Source organism: Anolis carolinensis, chromosome 2 (assembly GCF_035594765.1).
Source record: "Anolis carolinensis isolate JA03-04 chromosome 2, rAnoCar3.1.pri, whole genome shotgun sequence".
NCBI lineage: Eukaryota > Metazoa > Chordata > Lepidosauria > Squamata > Dactyloidae > Anolis > Anolis carolinensis.
This window is the reverse complement of record NC_085842.1, coordinates 164914388-164926507: the sequence shown is the minus strand read 5'-3', so window position 1 is coordinate 164926507 and position 12120 is coordinate 164914388. Positions and strand designations below refer to the sequence as shown.

The following is a 12120-nucleotide window of genomic DNA, read 5'->3' as shown; positions in this document are numbered from 1 at the left end:
ATTGTTTTTGGTGGTGGGAAATTCTTAGGCTTATAGGACGGTCTTTAAATATGGCTGGCATAAAGAAGAGGCTAGATGTTTCTTTATCCTTGATTTTATGAGTCATAATTGTGCTTGAATCTGTTTCAATCCTGGCAACAAAACAGTGTCTTCCATTACACTTGAGGCACTTATGGCTTTATCCACTCAAAACCAGGACACGTTTTTAGTAAAATAATAATAATAATAATAATAATAATAATAATAATAATAATAATAATAAATTTATTTTTGTATGCTGCCTCCATCTCCCCAGCTGGGGACTCGGGGCGGCTCACACAGGGAACAAGCTCAATATAATCACATAAAATCATAAAATAACAATTTAGACATCAGACAACACAATTCAAAAAACAATTTAAACAAGTCGTAGTTAAAATCGATCTAGTTAAAATGTTAAACAATCATCCAAGCATTAAAGGTCCAATACAGGATAACTTCTGGGCCTTCCATCGCATGTGAGGTTATGATCTATATGATGATGATGGTTAAATGTCAATAATGATTTTTCTATTGACCTCACATAATTTATGTCACATATATTATGATCCCCATATCTGCAAGAGATACATTCCTGAACTTACTGTGGAAACAGAACAATGTGGATAATAGAAAACTCAATTGAATTGAATTATTTCTTCCAGAGGTTATCATAATATCCTCTCTAGGAATTTACTAAACCCTTCAGAGTGACTCTGTGCTGACTTCCAGCAGATGTATATTAAAGAAATTATTAGAGAGGACACATGTTGTTGAATGCATGTAGGTGAAATGACCACTATCATACCTATGGTGGTCATACTGTACTCTAAAAATAGCAAGGTGGTACGAACAAGTGATAAGAAACAACAAACATCATAGCAGCCAAAATATATTTGAGGGATCAAAGTCTGATTCAAAATAAAGGTCAGGATTCTGTGTTGCCAGATATAACTACCGGTATGATGTTGGAGCTCTGTCGTTGTGGCTCACACCTAACAATACTAGCTCACTGTCCTACCTCATTCTTTTCAGCCTGGCAGCATCCCAACCCTGCCTCAGACTGAGTGGTAGGGAGTTGTGTCAACTGTGTATACATATACTATATATGGAAATAAGCAGGAAGGATAAGACAACTAACAAAAGAGAAATTTAGTAACATAACAAGGATTCAGGCACACACCAGTAGAAAAACTGAACTTCAGGAACAGAGAATGTTAGAAGTTGGCTACAGACTTGAAGAAAGTTCCTTGTATTTTTTAAACAATAGTGGTATCTAGATCCACATGAAAGACAGAGGGTTATTCTGGTCACAGAAGGCACATTGAAAACAGGCAGCTGGAGACACCTTGCTGCAACTGGTTCTTTTGGTGTTTCCAGGAGTCTGGAGAAAACTGCAGATGTCATTCAGAGCACCCTAGAATCATAGAATCATAGAGTTGGAAGAGACCTCGTGGGCCATCCAGTCCAATCCCTTGCCAAGAAGCAAGAAAATCACATTCAAAGCACCCCGACAGATGGCCATCCAGCCTCTGCTTAAAAGCCTCCAAAGAAGGAGCCTCCACCACACTCCAGGGCAGAGTTCCACTGCTGAACAGCTCTCACAGCTAAGAAGTTCTTCCTAATGTTCAGGTGGAATCTCCTTTTCTGTAGTGTGAAGCCATTGTTCCGCGTCCTAGTCTCCAGGGCAGCAGAAAACAAGATTGCTCCCTCCTCCCTATGACTTCCCTTCACATATTTATATATGGCTATCATGTCTCCTCTCAGCCTTCTCTTCTGCAGGCTAAACATTCCCAGCTCTTAAAGCCACTCCTCTGGACACATTCCAGCCTGTCAACATCTCCTTTTCAACTGCGGTGCACAGAATTGGACACAGTATTCTGGGTGTAGTCTGACCAAGACAGAATAGAGAGATGGCATGATTTCCCTGAATGTAGACACTATACTCCTATTTATGGAAGCCAAAATGCCATTGGCTTTTTGCCACCGCATTACACTGTTGGCTCATGTTTAACTTCTTGTCCACAAGGACTCCAAGGTCTTTTTCACACGTACTGCTGTTGAGTCAGGCACCCCCCATTCTGTATCTCTGGATTTCATTTTTCTGCCTAAGTGGAGTATCTTGCATTTGTCCCTGTTGAAGTTCATTTTGTCAGTTTTGGCCCATCTCTCTAATCTGTTAATTTCATTTTGGATTTTGCTCCTGTCTTCTGCTGTATTGGCTTTCTCTCTCAATTTGGTGTTGTCTGCAAACTTGATGATCATGCCTTCTAACCCTTCATCTAAGTCAGGCATCCTCAAACTGCGGCCCTCCAGCTGTTTGGGCCTCCAACTCCCAGAATCCCTAGCCAGATTGATCAATGGTCTAGAATTCTGGGAGTTGGAGGCCCAAACAGCTGGAGGGCCGCAGTTTGAGGACCCCTGATCTAAGTCATTAATAAAGATGTTGAACAGAACCCTGCTTATGGCACTCCACTCGTCACTTCTTTCCAGGATGAAGAGGAAGCATTGGTGAGCAGCAGCACCTTTGGGTTCATTCTCTTAGCCAATTACAGATCCACTCTAATCCGCTGTGCTTGGTTGAGGCACTACCTGGCTGAAAAGGTAGGTTTTATGGGGTCACATTCAGCCACCAAGAGCCATAAATATGAATCCCTAGAATTACAACATTATAAATCTGTTTTATGATCTCACAAATCTTGAATAGAATGTCAGCAAAAGAAAGAACTTTTTTTTAAAAAAAGTTCTTTTTGATACATCATAACAATTAACAATTAACTATTTTTGCCATACATAACTTATTTCAGTATACATTGTTCCAAAGGTAACTATTTCTTAAATGACATTTTAAACAGTTCTTAGAAATGTATCACCCTCCACCCCCAGCCTCCCCCCATACCCCCCCCCCCTGGAACAGCCATTCAAAATTGTCAATACATCAGTTTAATCGTGTGGAACGCCTGGTTCAAGGTGCGGTATCTTTTGTCTCCGTCTATTTTGTTGATTAGAACATTCCATTTCCTTAACCAGTCTTGATCTTTTAGGCTATTTGTATATATTTTTTTCTTTTGAATGATGAAATCGTTAATTATATATTCTGATATATAAGCCCACCAGGTTTCTACATCCCATTTTGTATCATCCCTCCATCCTCGGGTTATCGTGGCTTGTATTGCGGCTGTCATATATTTTAGAATCTCTGTCCAATTATTGTTATCTTCCATTACCTTTACTGTGAGAGACATGTATCTAGCTTTGTCCCATATTAATTCTTTCCCTATTATTTCTTCCATTATTTTTCTTATTTTTCTATAGAAGTTCTGAATTTTTCTACAGTCCCACCACATGTGGGAAAATGTACCTATTTCCCCACAGTTATGCCAACACTTATTTGAAGTATTTCCCGTTATATATGCTACTTGGAGTGGGGTTCTATACCATTTAGATATTATTTTCCTTTGTGTTTCTTTAATCCTTATATGCTTAATTTTATGAATATTGTCAATCCAAGTCCCAATTAATTTCTCAGTGAAGTTTTTTTCCTGTTTCCAATTATCTATAATGGTTATTTTTGTATTGTAAGTTAATGTGATTAGTACATCATACAATAGCCCAGTTATTCCTTTATCTATTTCTATTTTCCTTTTAATTATTCTATCCAGTGGGGTTTCAACTACTTCTCTTCTTTTCATGGCCTGGGCTTTAGTGGACAGACCTAACCATGCTATCCAGTTCCCTTGACCACATTTATCTTTTATTTTATCCCACTTTAGTATTTCTCCTTTGGGATTCATGATGTCCCCAATCCTTTTGAAACCATTTTCCTTCAGTGCCCTAATTAGATTTGTGAATGTCTTGTCCTTATTTTCCAATGTTTCTAGTGGGAAAGGGTCAATTTTATTTATTTGTAATTTATTTTGCCATTTTTTCCAGATTAACAACATTGAAAAACAAGGGCCCGCTTTTAAATTCTTTAAGTCTCTCCCAATAATGTTCCCCTTTGCCAATTATTTGCTTCCTTTTCTATTTGCACCCATTTTTTTGACCCTTCCAATTCGAATTCTAATAGCCTCGCTAACTAGCTTGCCTCGTAGTATATTCCCAACGAGGGAGCTCCCCAACCACCCATTTCTTGTTTACTATAGTATAAAAAGTTGGCAATTCTATTTTTGTTTCCTCCCACTACCCATTGTTTGATAGAGTTATCCCACTTCTTTAACAAATTGGTAGGAATATTCACCGGGAGGGTTTGGGCAAGATCTTCATCTTATAGATTTTTAGCCTTGTAGATATGTCTCGGAATTTCTTTCCCCATGTCATAATTTGTTTGCTTATATTTTTCCATAGGTGATTATAGTTCATTTGTATGATATTGTTGATGTTTTTTGGTATATCCACTCCTAGGTATTTCATCGTCTTTTTCCCCAATTTTACTCCCATAATGTTTTGAACCTTCTTGAGCTCTTCCCATGTTAAATTTTTATGTAATATCTCTGATTTGCCTAAATTTATTGTGAGGCCTGAAGTTTTTCCAAAGTCTTTAACTGTTTTGACTAATGATTGTAGTGATTCCTCCACCTCCCCTAAAATTATCATAACATCATCAGCATATAAATTAATCTTAATGTCTTCCTTGCCCACCTTATAGCCTTTAATGACCGGGTTATTCCTTACTAAGTTTGCTAAGGGTTCAATGGCTAATGAAAATAGGGCCGGGGAAAGGGGGCATCCTTGTTTAGTTCCTCTATTAATATTTATTTGTCTGGTTTGTGTCCCATTTACTGAGATAGTTGCTTTGTTTTCACTATATAGTTCTTTTATTACCTTGCACACTCCCCCCCCCCCCATATTACATTCCTCGCAGAGTCTGTTCAAATATTTGTGATCTATTGAGTTGAATGCTTTGCAAAAGTCCAATTTTAATATAAGTACTTTAGATTTTTTTTCTGTGGCATGATTCAAAATGTTCAAAATATTCCTTATAGGGTCCGTTAATTTCCTGTTTTTTACAAATCCGTATTGATCTTCATTAATTATATCCGGTATTATATCTCTTAGTCTTTTTGCTAATATTTTAGTAAATATTTTGTAGTCCACATTGCTTAGGGATATTGGTCTATAAGAATTAGGATCAGTTTCATCCTTATTTGGTTTTAGGATTGTGAGAATTTCCGAAAATTTCCAGGTATTTGGTACATTTTGTTTCTCCATTATTTCATTAAACAGTGTAACAAGGTTGGGGGTAATATCGTCCTTAAATATTTTATAAAAGTTTGTTGTAAAGCCATCTGGCCCAGGGGATGAATTTATTTTTAGACTTTCTATTGTTTGTTCATTTTCTGTTTTAGTTATTGTACTATTTAGTAGGGTTGGGCAAAAAATTCGAATCCTTCTGATGTCGTATCCAATTCGTATGTTTTCTCACTTTTGAACTGTGTTTAGAAAAAGGTTATCCTGTCGTATGTATCCCACGATATCGAACCCTTGATTGCCAATTTTTTGAATGGTGTCGAATGTTTCGGAGGGGGCAAGCATTTGCAAAGGGCTCCTGGACTACTTGACTGCTTATGGAGCGCTTTAATCCGCTTTGCAGAACGAGCGCCGCTTTAATCCGCTTTGGAGAACGAGCGGGGGGAGAGGTCTGGGTGTGCTGGAGTGCTTGGCTGTTGCTTGCAATGGTGTGAATCCTAGGGAGGTTTTGGATGGTTGACCCAAGACTTTTGGGAATTGTAGTTCACCCATACATTTTCTCATGGGAGCATTCATAAAAAAAAAGAGAGAGAGAGACACCATGGTGTAATGTAGTGCAGGGGTTCATAGTCCCTCAGACTGTTGAGGGGCCAGACTGTGGTGAAATAGTCCAAAATTAGGATTGTTGTTGTTGTGTGCCTTCAAGTCATTTCAGACTTAAGTCAACCCTAAGTGTAAAGTTTAGGACAGGGGCCAGGTCAATGGCATTGGAGGGCCGCATCTGGCCAACGGCCCTTAGTTTGGGGACTCCTGGTGTAGTGCATTATGGTTTCCTGAGTCCACCAATTTAACAAAGTTTCAGCCACAAAAACAAAGTTTCTGAAGTAGAACATTGACTTTCAAAGTAAAGACAACCCAATGAAACAGGAAATAAGACTTCCAAACCAGGAACAGATTTCTGCAATTATTATAAAAGGGTTTATTATAAAAGCTATAAAAATTCGCCAAAAATCAGAGGATAAGGGAAATGTTCTGAATTTTCGTGAGCTATCAGTGTTAAATGTGTTCTACCACTGTACCAAGTTTGAAGAAGATAGCTCAAAAAATGAGGGCGGGAGAGACCTGCAAAGTCTCCCCCCACTTTTTTTTGGCCACTGCGCATGCGCGTCCGCCATTAACGAATTACTTTTGAAATTAACGAATTTTCGTTAAATTTTGAAATTTTTGAGGGGCAAAATTTGGAAATGACATCAGAAACGAAACACTAGCGCCCCCTACTTTTGAAGCGAGTTTAGAATCAATTTTTTCATGGATCGCTCAAGCCTACTATTTAGATTAGATTTTGCCTGTGAATTTATTATTTTTTCCAAGAGGCCTACTTGTTTGATTGACTCTTTACCTTCGTAAAGTTTTTCATAGTAATGAGCCATAATCTCCCTGATTTCCTCCTCTGTAGATCTCAAATGTCCTCTATCATCTTTCAACTTAAGTATTCTGTTTCTAGCTTGTTTTGATTTTAGGACTCTGGCCAATCTCTTCGAATTATTAATTGAATTGATTTGATAATCATTTTTAACCCATAAGTATTTTTTTGTGGTCTCTATTTTATCTAAATTCTCCAATTGCTTTTTTTTTCTTTCCAGTTTGTCTTATTTTCTACTGTTGGATTTTTTTGGAATTGTAGGAATGCGTCCTCAGTCTCTAATCTTAATTTGTCAAATGTATGCTTTTCTTTCCTATTGATCCCTATTTCCAATGAGATGCAAGTGCCCCTTATGGTTGCTTTAAAAGCATCCCATAAAGTCTCTTCTTTTATTTGTGGTTGTCTATTAAATCGAAAAAATTCTTGATTCTGTTGTTTAATGACCTGTTTATCCTTTTCATTGAATGTTACCTTGGGGTTGAATAGCCATTTCCTCGATGGCTTCCTTACTGGGTTTCCTAATTTTAACAGGAGGGGAGCATGATCTCCTGGCCAGTCGTTCCCCACTTTAATCTCCTTTATTTGTCTTGAATTATTAATTCCAACTATGAAGTAGTCTATTGCAGTGAATTTTGTATGCCTATGGGAATAAAAGGTTGGGGTATTTGCCTCCACTCCCAATCTATTATGCACTTCTATGAGGTTCCACTTTTTGAAATTGATTTTGCATTCAGGCTTACCTGGGTTCCACCCTATTTTTTTGTTTGTTTATATAGTTCCATGTTAAGATCTCCCCCTATTATTATATCTCCTTTTGCTTGTTTTTCAATTTTAGCACAATACTTTTGTATAAATCCTAGCTGATTTTTATTAGGGGCATAAATACTTACTATAATGATTTCATTATTGTTTAACTTTCCCCTTATAATCACGAATCTTCCTTCCTTATCTACGATTTTTTTCTCTAACTCAAATCTATGTATATCCTTTATTAATATTGCCACTCCTCTAGACTTATTTGACCCCCGGGATTCATATTGTAGTTCCCATCTATTTAGATTTAACAGTTTTGTTCTATCCCATCCTTTGTGTGTTTCCTGAAGTAGGCATACATCAATGTGCTCTTCCAGTAACAACCTGGTAATTTTTTGCCTTTTAACCGGAGACGAAAGTCCATTCACATTAATCGACAGAACCTTTAATTCTTCCCCCATTGATCCGATTCTTACTTTTCCCTCTATTTCCCCAGGTCTGTTCCACTATTTTAGTCTTTTTTTTATCTGTTCCTAATCCCTGCCCCAGCTCCCATAGCTTCCCCCCCTCTGGATCCATAGCCCCCAGTCTTGAAGCCGGGGCTGCTCGGAAGGACCTCCTCACACCCATCCAGAGTATCTTGAAGGCAGAGTCCCCTGCTGCAGCTTCCCTCTACCATGTATTGCCCCTTACCCCGTATAATACCCACTTATTCTATACATTCTATACATTGTATATATTCCACTTATTCTATACATTGTATACATTCCACCCCATAACTTAAAACTCTATTCTTCCTTCTTCCTTATTAAGTATCAAGTTGCCAATCCCCTATTACGTCCCTTGAATTTGTCACAGCCTTCTTTTTCCTGCTCAATCTACTAAATAACAATACAGTTACTAACAATACAGTCTCTAGATTCTCATAATAATCATTATTTAGTGAGCATCTTAATTTAATACCCTTTAGCAATTCTTAGTTGCATTGGTGAGCAGCAGCACCTTTGGGTTCATTCTCTTAGCCAATTACAGATCCACTCTAATCTGCTGTGCTTGGTTGAGGCACTACCTGGCTGAAAAGGTAGGTTTTATGGGGTCACATTCAGCCACCAAGAGCCATAAATATGAATCCCTAGAATTACAACATTATAAATCTGTTTTATGATCTCACAAATCTTGAATAGAATGTCAGCAAAAGAAAGAACTAACTGGTCAAACAGGAGTAGCAAAGGAGCTGTCCAGCTCTCCCTTGTGGTCTACAATAGGAAAGACCTCTCCCCAGTGCATTGCTATGTTATGAATACCTAAGAAAAAGTAGGACATCTGTGGAAGACCTTCATTACTTAGCAGGAGCCCCCAGATGGCGTAGTGGACTAAGTGACTTGGGTTGCTGACCTGAAAGCTGCCAGGTTCGAATCCCACCTGGGGAGAGTGTGGATGAGCTCCCTCTGTCAGCTCCAGCTCCATGCGGGGACATGAGAGAAGCCTCCCACAAGGATGGTAAAAACATCAAAACATCCGGGCGTCCCCTGGGCAACGTCCTTGCAGACGGCCAATTCTCTCACTCCAGAAGCAACTCCGGTTGCTCCTGACACGGAAAAAAAAAATACTTAGCAAGGTTATATGGATTAGAAAAGGACTAAGCAACTGTTGAGGATTGGGGAACACATTGGTTTCCTGGCAAATCCCACTTTCATCTCAAACTTCTAGGTATTCACTTCCTGTTTAAGGGGGAGAAAGGGCCTCAAAAAGGTGGAGAAGTCCCTGAACACTCCAAATGCGCTAAAATGGCCAATTGCATCCCTTATAGGTTTGGGGTTTGCCACTGGCCATTTTGAGTCTAGAAAGGTTTCAGCCCTTTGCAGTGAGTGGGAATGCTCAGGAGCATGCAGTTTATTAAATGCACTTTGCTCATCCTTGAATTATAACAAGTCTTTAGCTCACTGAGCTGCCAGATCTGCTAAAATGATGCCGCTTCTGTGTGTATCCACAATGCCTTTGAAGTTAATAAGAGCCATCCAACTTTGGCAGCTGGAAGAAGCGTCTCTGGGAATAGTTGCAGGCCATTTCCATGACTACTCATTTCATGTGCTTAATTTGTCATAAGGCCTGTGCCTGTGTGCTTATAGAAAAATGCATAAAAGTAATTGCAGAGCAGTAATTCTAAACAAAGCCAGCATGGTATAATTGTTTGAGCATTGAACTACGACTCTAGAGACCAGGGTTCAAATTGCTGATGGGTCTTGTATTGCTTTTATTGTTAATCATTTTGGGTTTTTTAGAGAGATAAAGCATGGCAGAAATAAGTAAACAACAAATATTCACTGGGTGGCCTTGGGCAAGTCACTCACTGTCATACCCCTCCCCAAAAAAAGTTTGCCAAGAGAAGGGTAAAAGATAAAGGTTTTTCCTTGACATTAAGTCTAGTTGTATCCAACTCTGGGGGTTAGTGCTCATCTCCATTTCTAACCTGAATAGCCAGCGTTGTCCGTAGACATCTCCAAGATCATGTGGCCGGCATGACTGCATGGAGTGCCGTTACCTTCCTGCTGGAGCAGTACCTATTGATCTACTCACATTTTGCATGTTTTTGAACTCCTAGGTTGGCAGAAACTGGGGCTAACAGCAGAAGCTCATCCCGCTCCCTGGATACAAAATCGCCAACCTTTTGGTCAGCATGTTCAGCAGCTCAGTGGTTTAACCTGCTTGTGCCACCGAGGGATGCTTTACCAAAAAAAAACCCTAAATACAGCTGGGAACTGTACAGACTTCCATACATTATTGGACTGCAGTATGCATGAGCTCTAGCTGTGTAATTGGTGGAAAGGAACACTGGGAGTTGCAATACAACACATTGGTAGCGTCATCTACCACCTTTGTCCACCTTTGGAGATTTGCACAGTCATTTCTTTTTGTCTGGAGCTAAGCTCTTCCAAAATTGGAGAAATTGCAGCCTCTTATCCAGCATGAAAATCAAAGGCCTACAGTTAGACCCTGAAATCTGGCAGTTCTAGTGAAAAGAGAAAAATAAACGGTGTGATGCAGTTTTATGGTTTCAGATTTTTTTAATGAAGTTAATTTCTCTTTCATGCCTACACAAAGATCCACTCCTTCTATACCTGGGACTTCATCCTTTTCCACTGAACGCACAGCTTTGGGAGGGATGCACAGGGCAGTGAACCCAGGCCACCCAATAAAACTGGAAGAGTGGGAGAGAATTTGGAACTACAAGATTAAATATACCTATCTTCTTCTTCCTCTTCTTTATTCGTTCAGTCGATTCCGACTCTTTGTGACCTCATGGACCAGTCCACGCCAGAGCTCCTTGTCAGCTGTCGCTGCCCTCAGTTCCTTCAAAGTCAAGCCAGTCACTTCAAGGATACCATCCATCCATCTTACCCTTGGTCAGCCCCTCTTCCTTTTTCCTTCCATTTTCCCCAGCATCATGATCTTTTCCAAGCTTTCCTATCTTCTCATGATGTGGCCAAAATACTTCATCTTCGCCTCTAGTATCCTTCCCTCCAGTGAGCAGTCGGGCATTATTTCCTGGAGGATGGACTGGTTGGATCTTCTTGTGGTCCAAGGCACTCTCAGGATTTTCCTCCAGCACCAAAGTTCAAAAGCATCTATCTTCCTTCGAAATATACCTATGCATATGACCTAAAAGAAAATTGGTTCAAGATGATATACCAATGGTACATCACTCCACAAAAACCTTCCAAATGTTACAAGAATGCATCAAATAATAATAATAATAATAATAATAATAATAATAATAATAATAATAATAATAACAACAACTATTTATATTCCACCCTATCTTCCCAAGGGGACTCAGGGTGGATCATAGTATACATACACAGCAAAGATTCAATGCCTTTGGAGACTGGACAGAACAGAATAAGACAAACAGAATTAGGTATGTAGTCTTGAAGTCCAGTTTTTTTTTTTGGGTGCCTTGGAGGTTGAGGTTGCACTCAGATTCAGTCACAGGGGGTGCTGTTGCTTCATTCCCTATGATGAAGAGCCATCAAAACGTCCTCCTTCCACCTTCCTCTGCATTTCTGGTCTTGTTATTTATGGAGTTGTAAAATACTTCCCCCACAATTTGCAGTACCTAATTTCTCTACTTACAGCTCATAAGCTGTTTTCGAACTGCTTAGCTAAACAGTGATTCTGGAAATGTGGATGTCAGACAGGCACGTTTTTCCATGCATGGTGGACGTGTGAAATTGCTAAAAAATACTGGAGAGAAATCAGTGAAAAAATGCAAAAAAATGTTAGAAATAAAAACCAAAATGGAACCTCAGTATTTCCTCCTGGGAATGTTTGACCTAGAAAAGGAAAGAAATCTAGAGATTCTGTTTAATTACTTAGTCACAGCAGCAAGGAAAGTATATGCCAGAAACCAGAGACTCAAAGAAATACCCTCGATCAAAGATTGGCAAATTAAAATAACAGAGATTATGAATATAGACAGACTCACATACCTGATGTCAACGCATCAAGGAATACCAAAAAAACCAAGCAGACTGGCAACTAGTTAAAGACTATTTGAAACTATCAAAGATGAAATTAGTAATATAGATTAAGAAAGATATTACAAGAAAATAGTTGTTTACAAATAGAGTCAGGAAGAAAGGGAATGTAATGAAGAAAAAGGACATAAATGATACTTTTGAGTGTGTGTGAACTTTTGAAAGGACCACCACAAAGTAGATGGAAGTCAAAATACA

The 12120-nt window shown here is 39.0% G+C and overlaps 1 long non-coding RNA gene across 6 annotated transcripts in view; it reads left to right on the top strand.

Annotated features, from left to right (window-relative positions):
• Window positions 1-12120, top strand: part of LOC103279415 (uncharacterized) — a 162380-nt gene that overhangs the window by 63768 nt on the left and 86492 nt on the right. Inside the window, exon 1 of one of the 6 annotated variants that reach the window (XR_010003047.1) lies at window positions 5151-8465. The exons of the other annotated variants lie outside the window; for them this stretch is intronic. This is a non-coding gene — a long non-coding RNA (uncharacterized LOC103279415). Of the gene's footprint in view, window positions 1-5150; window positions 8466-12120 lie in introns of those variants that run through there. 6 annotated transcript variants of the gene reach the window in all.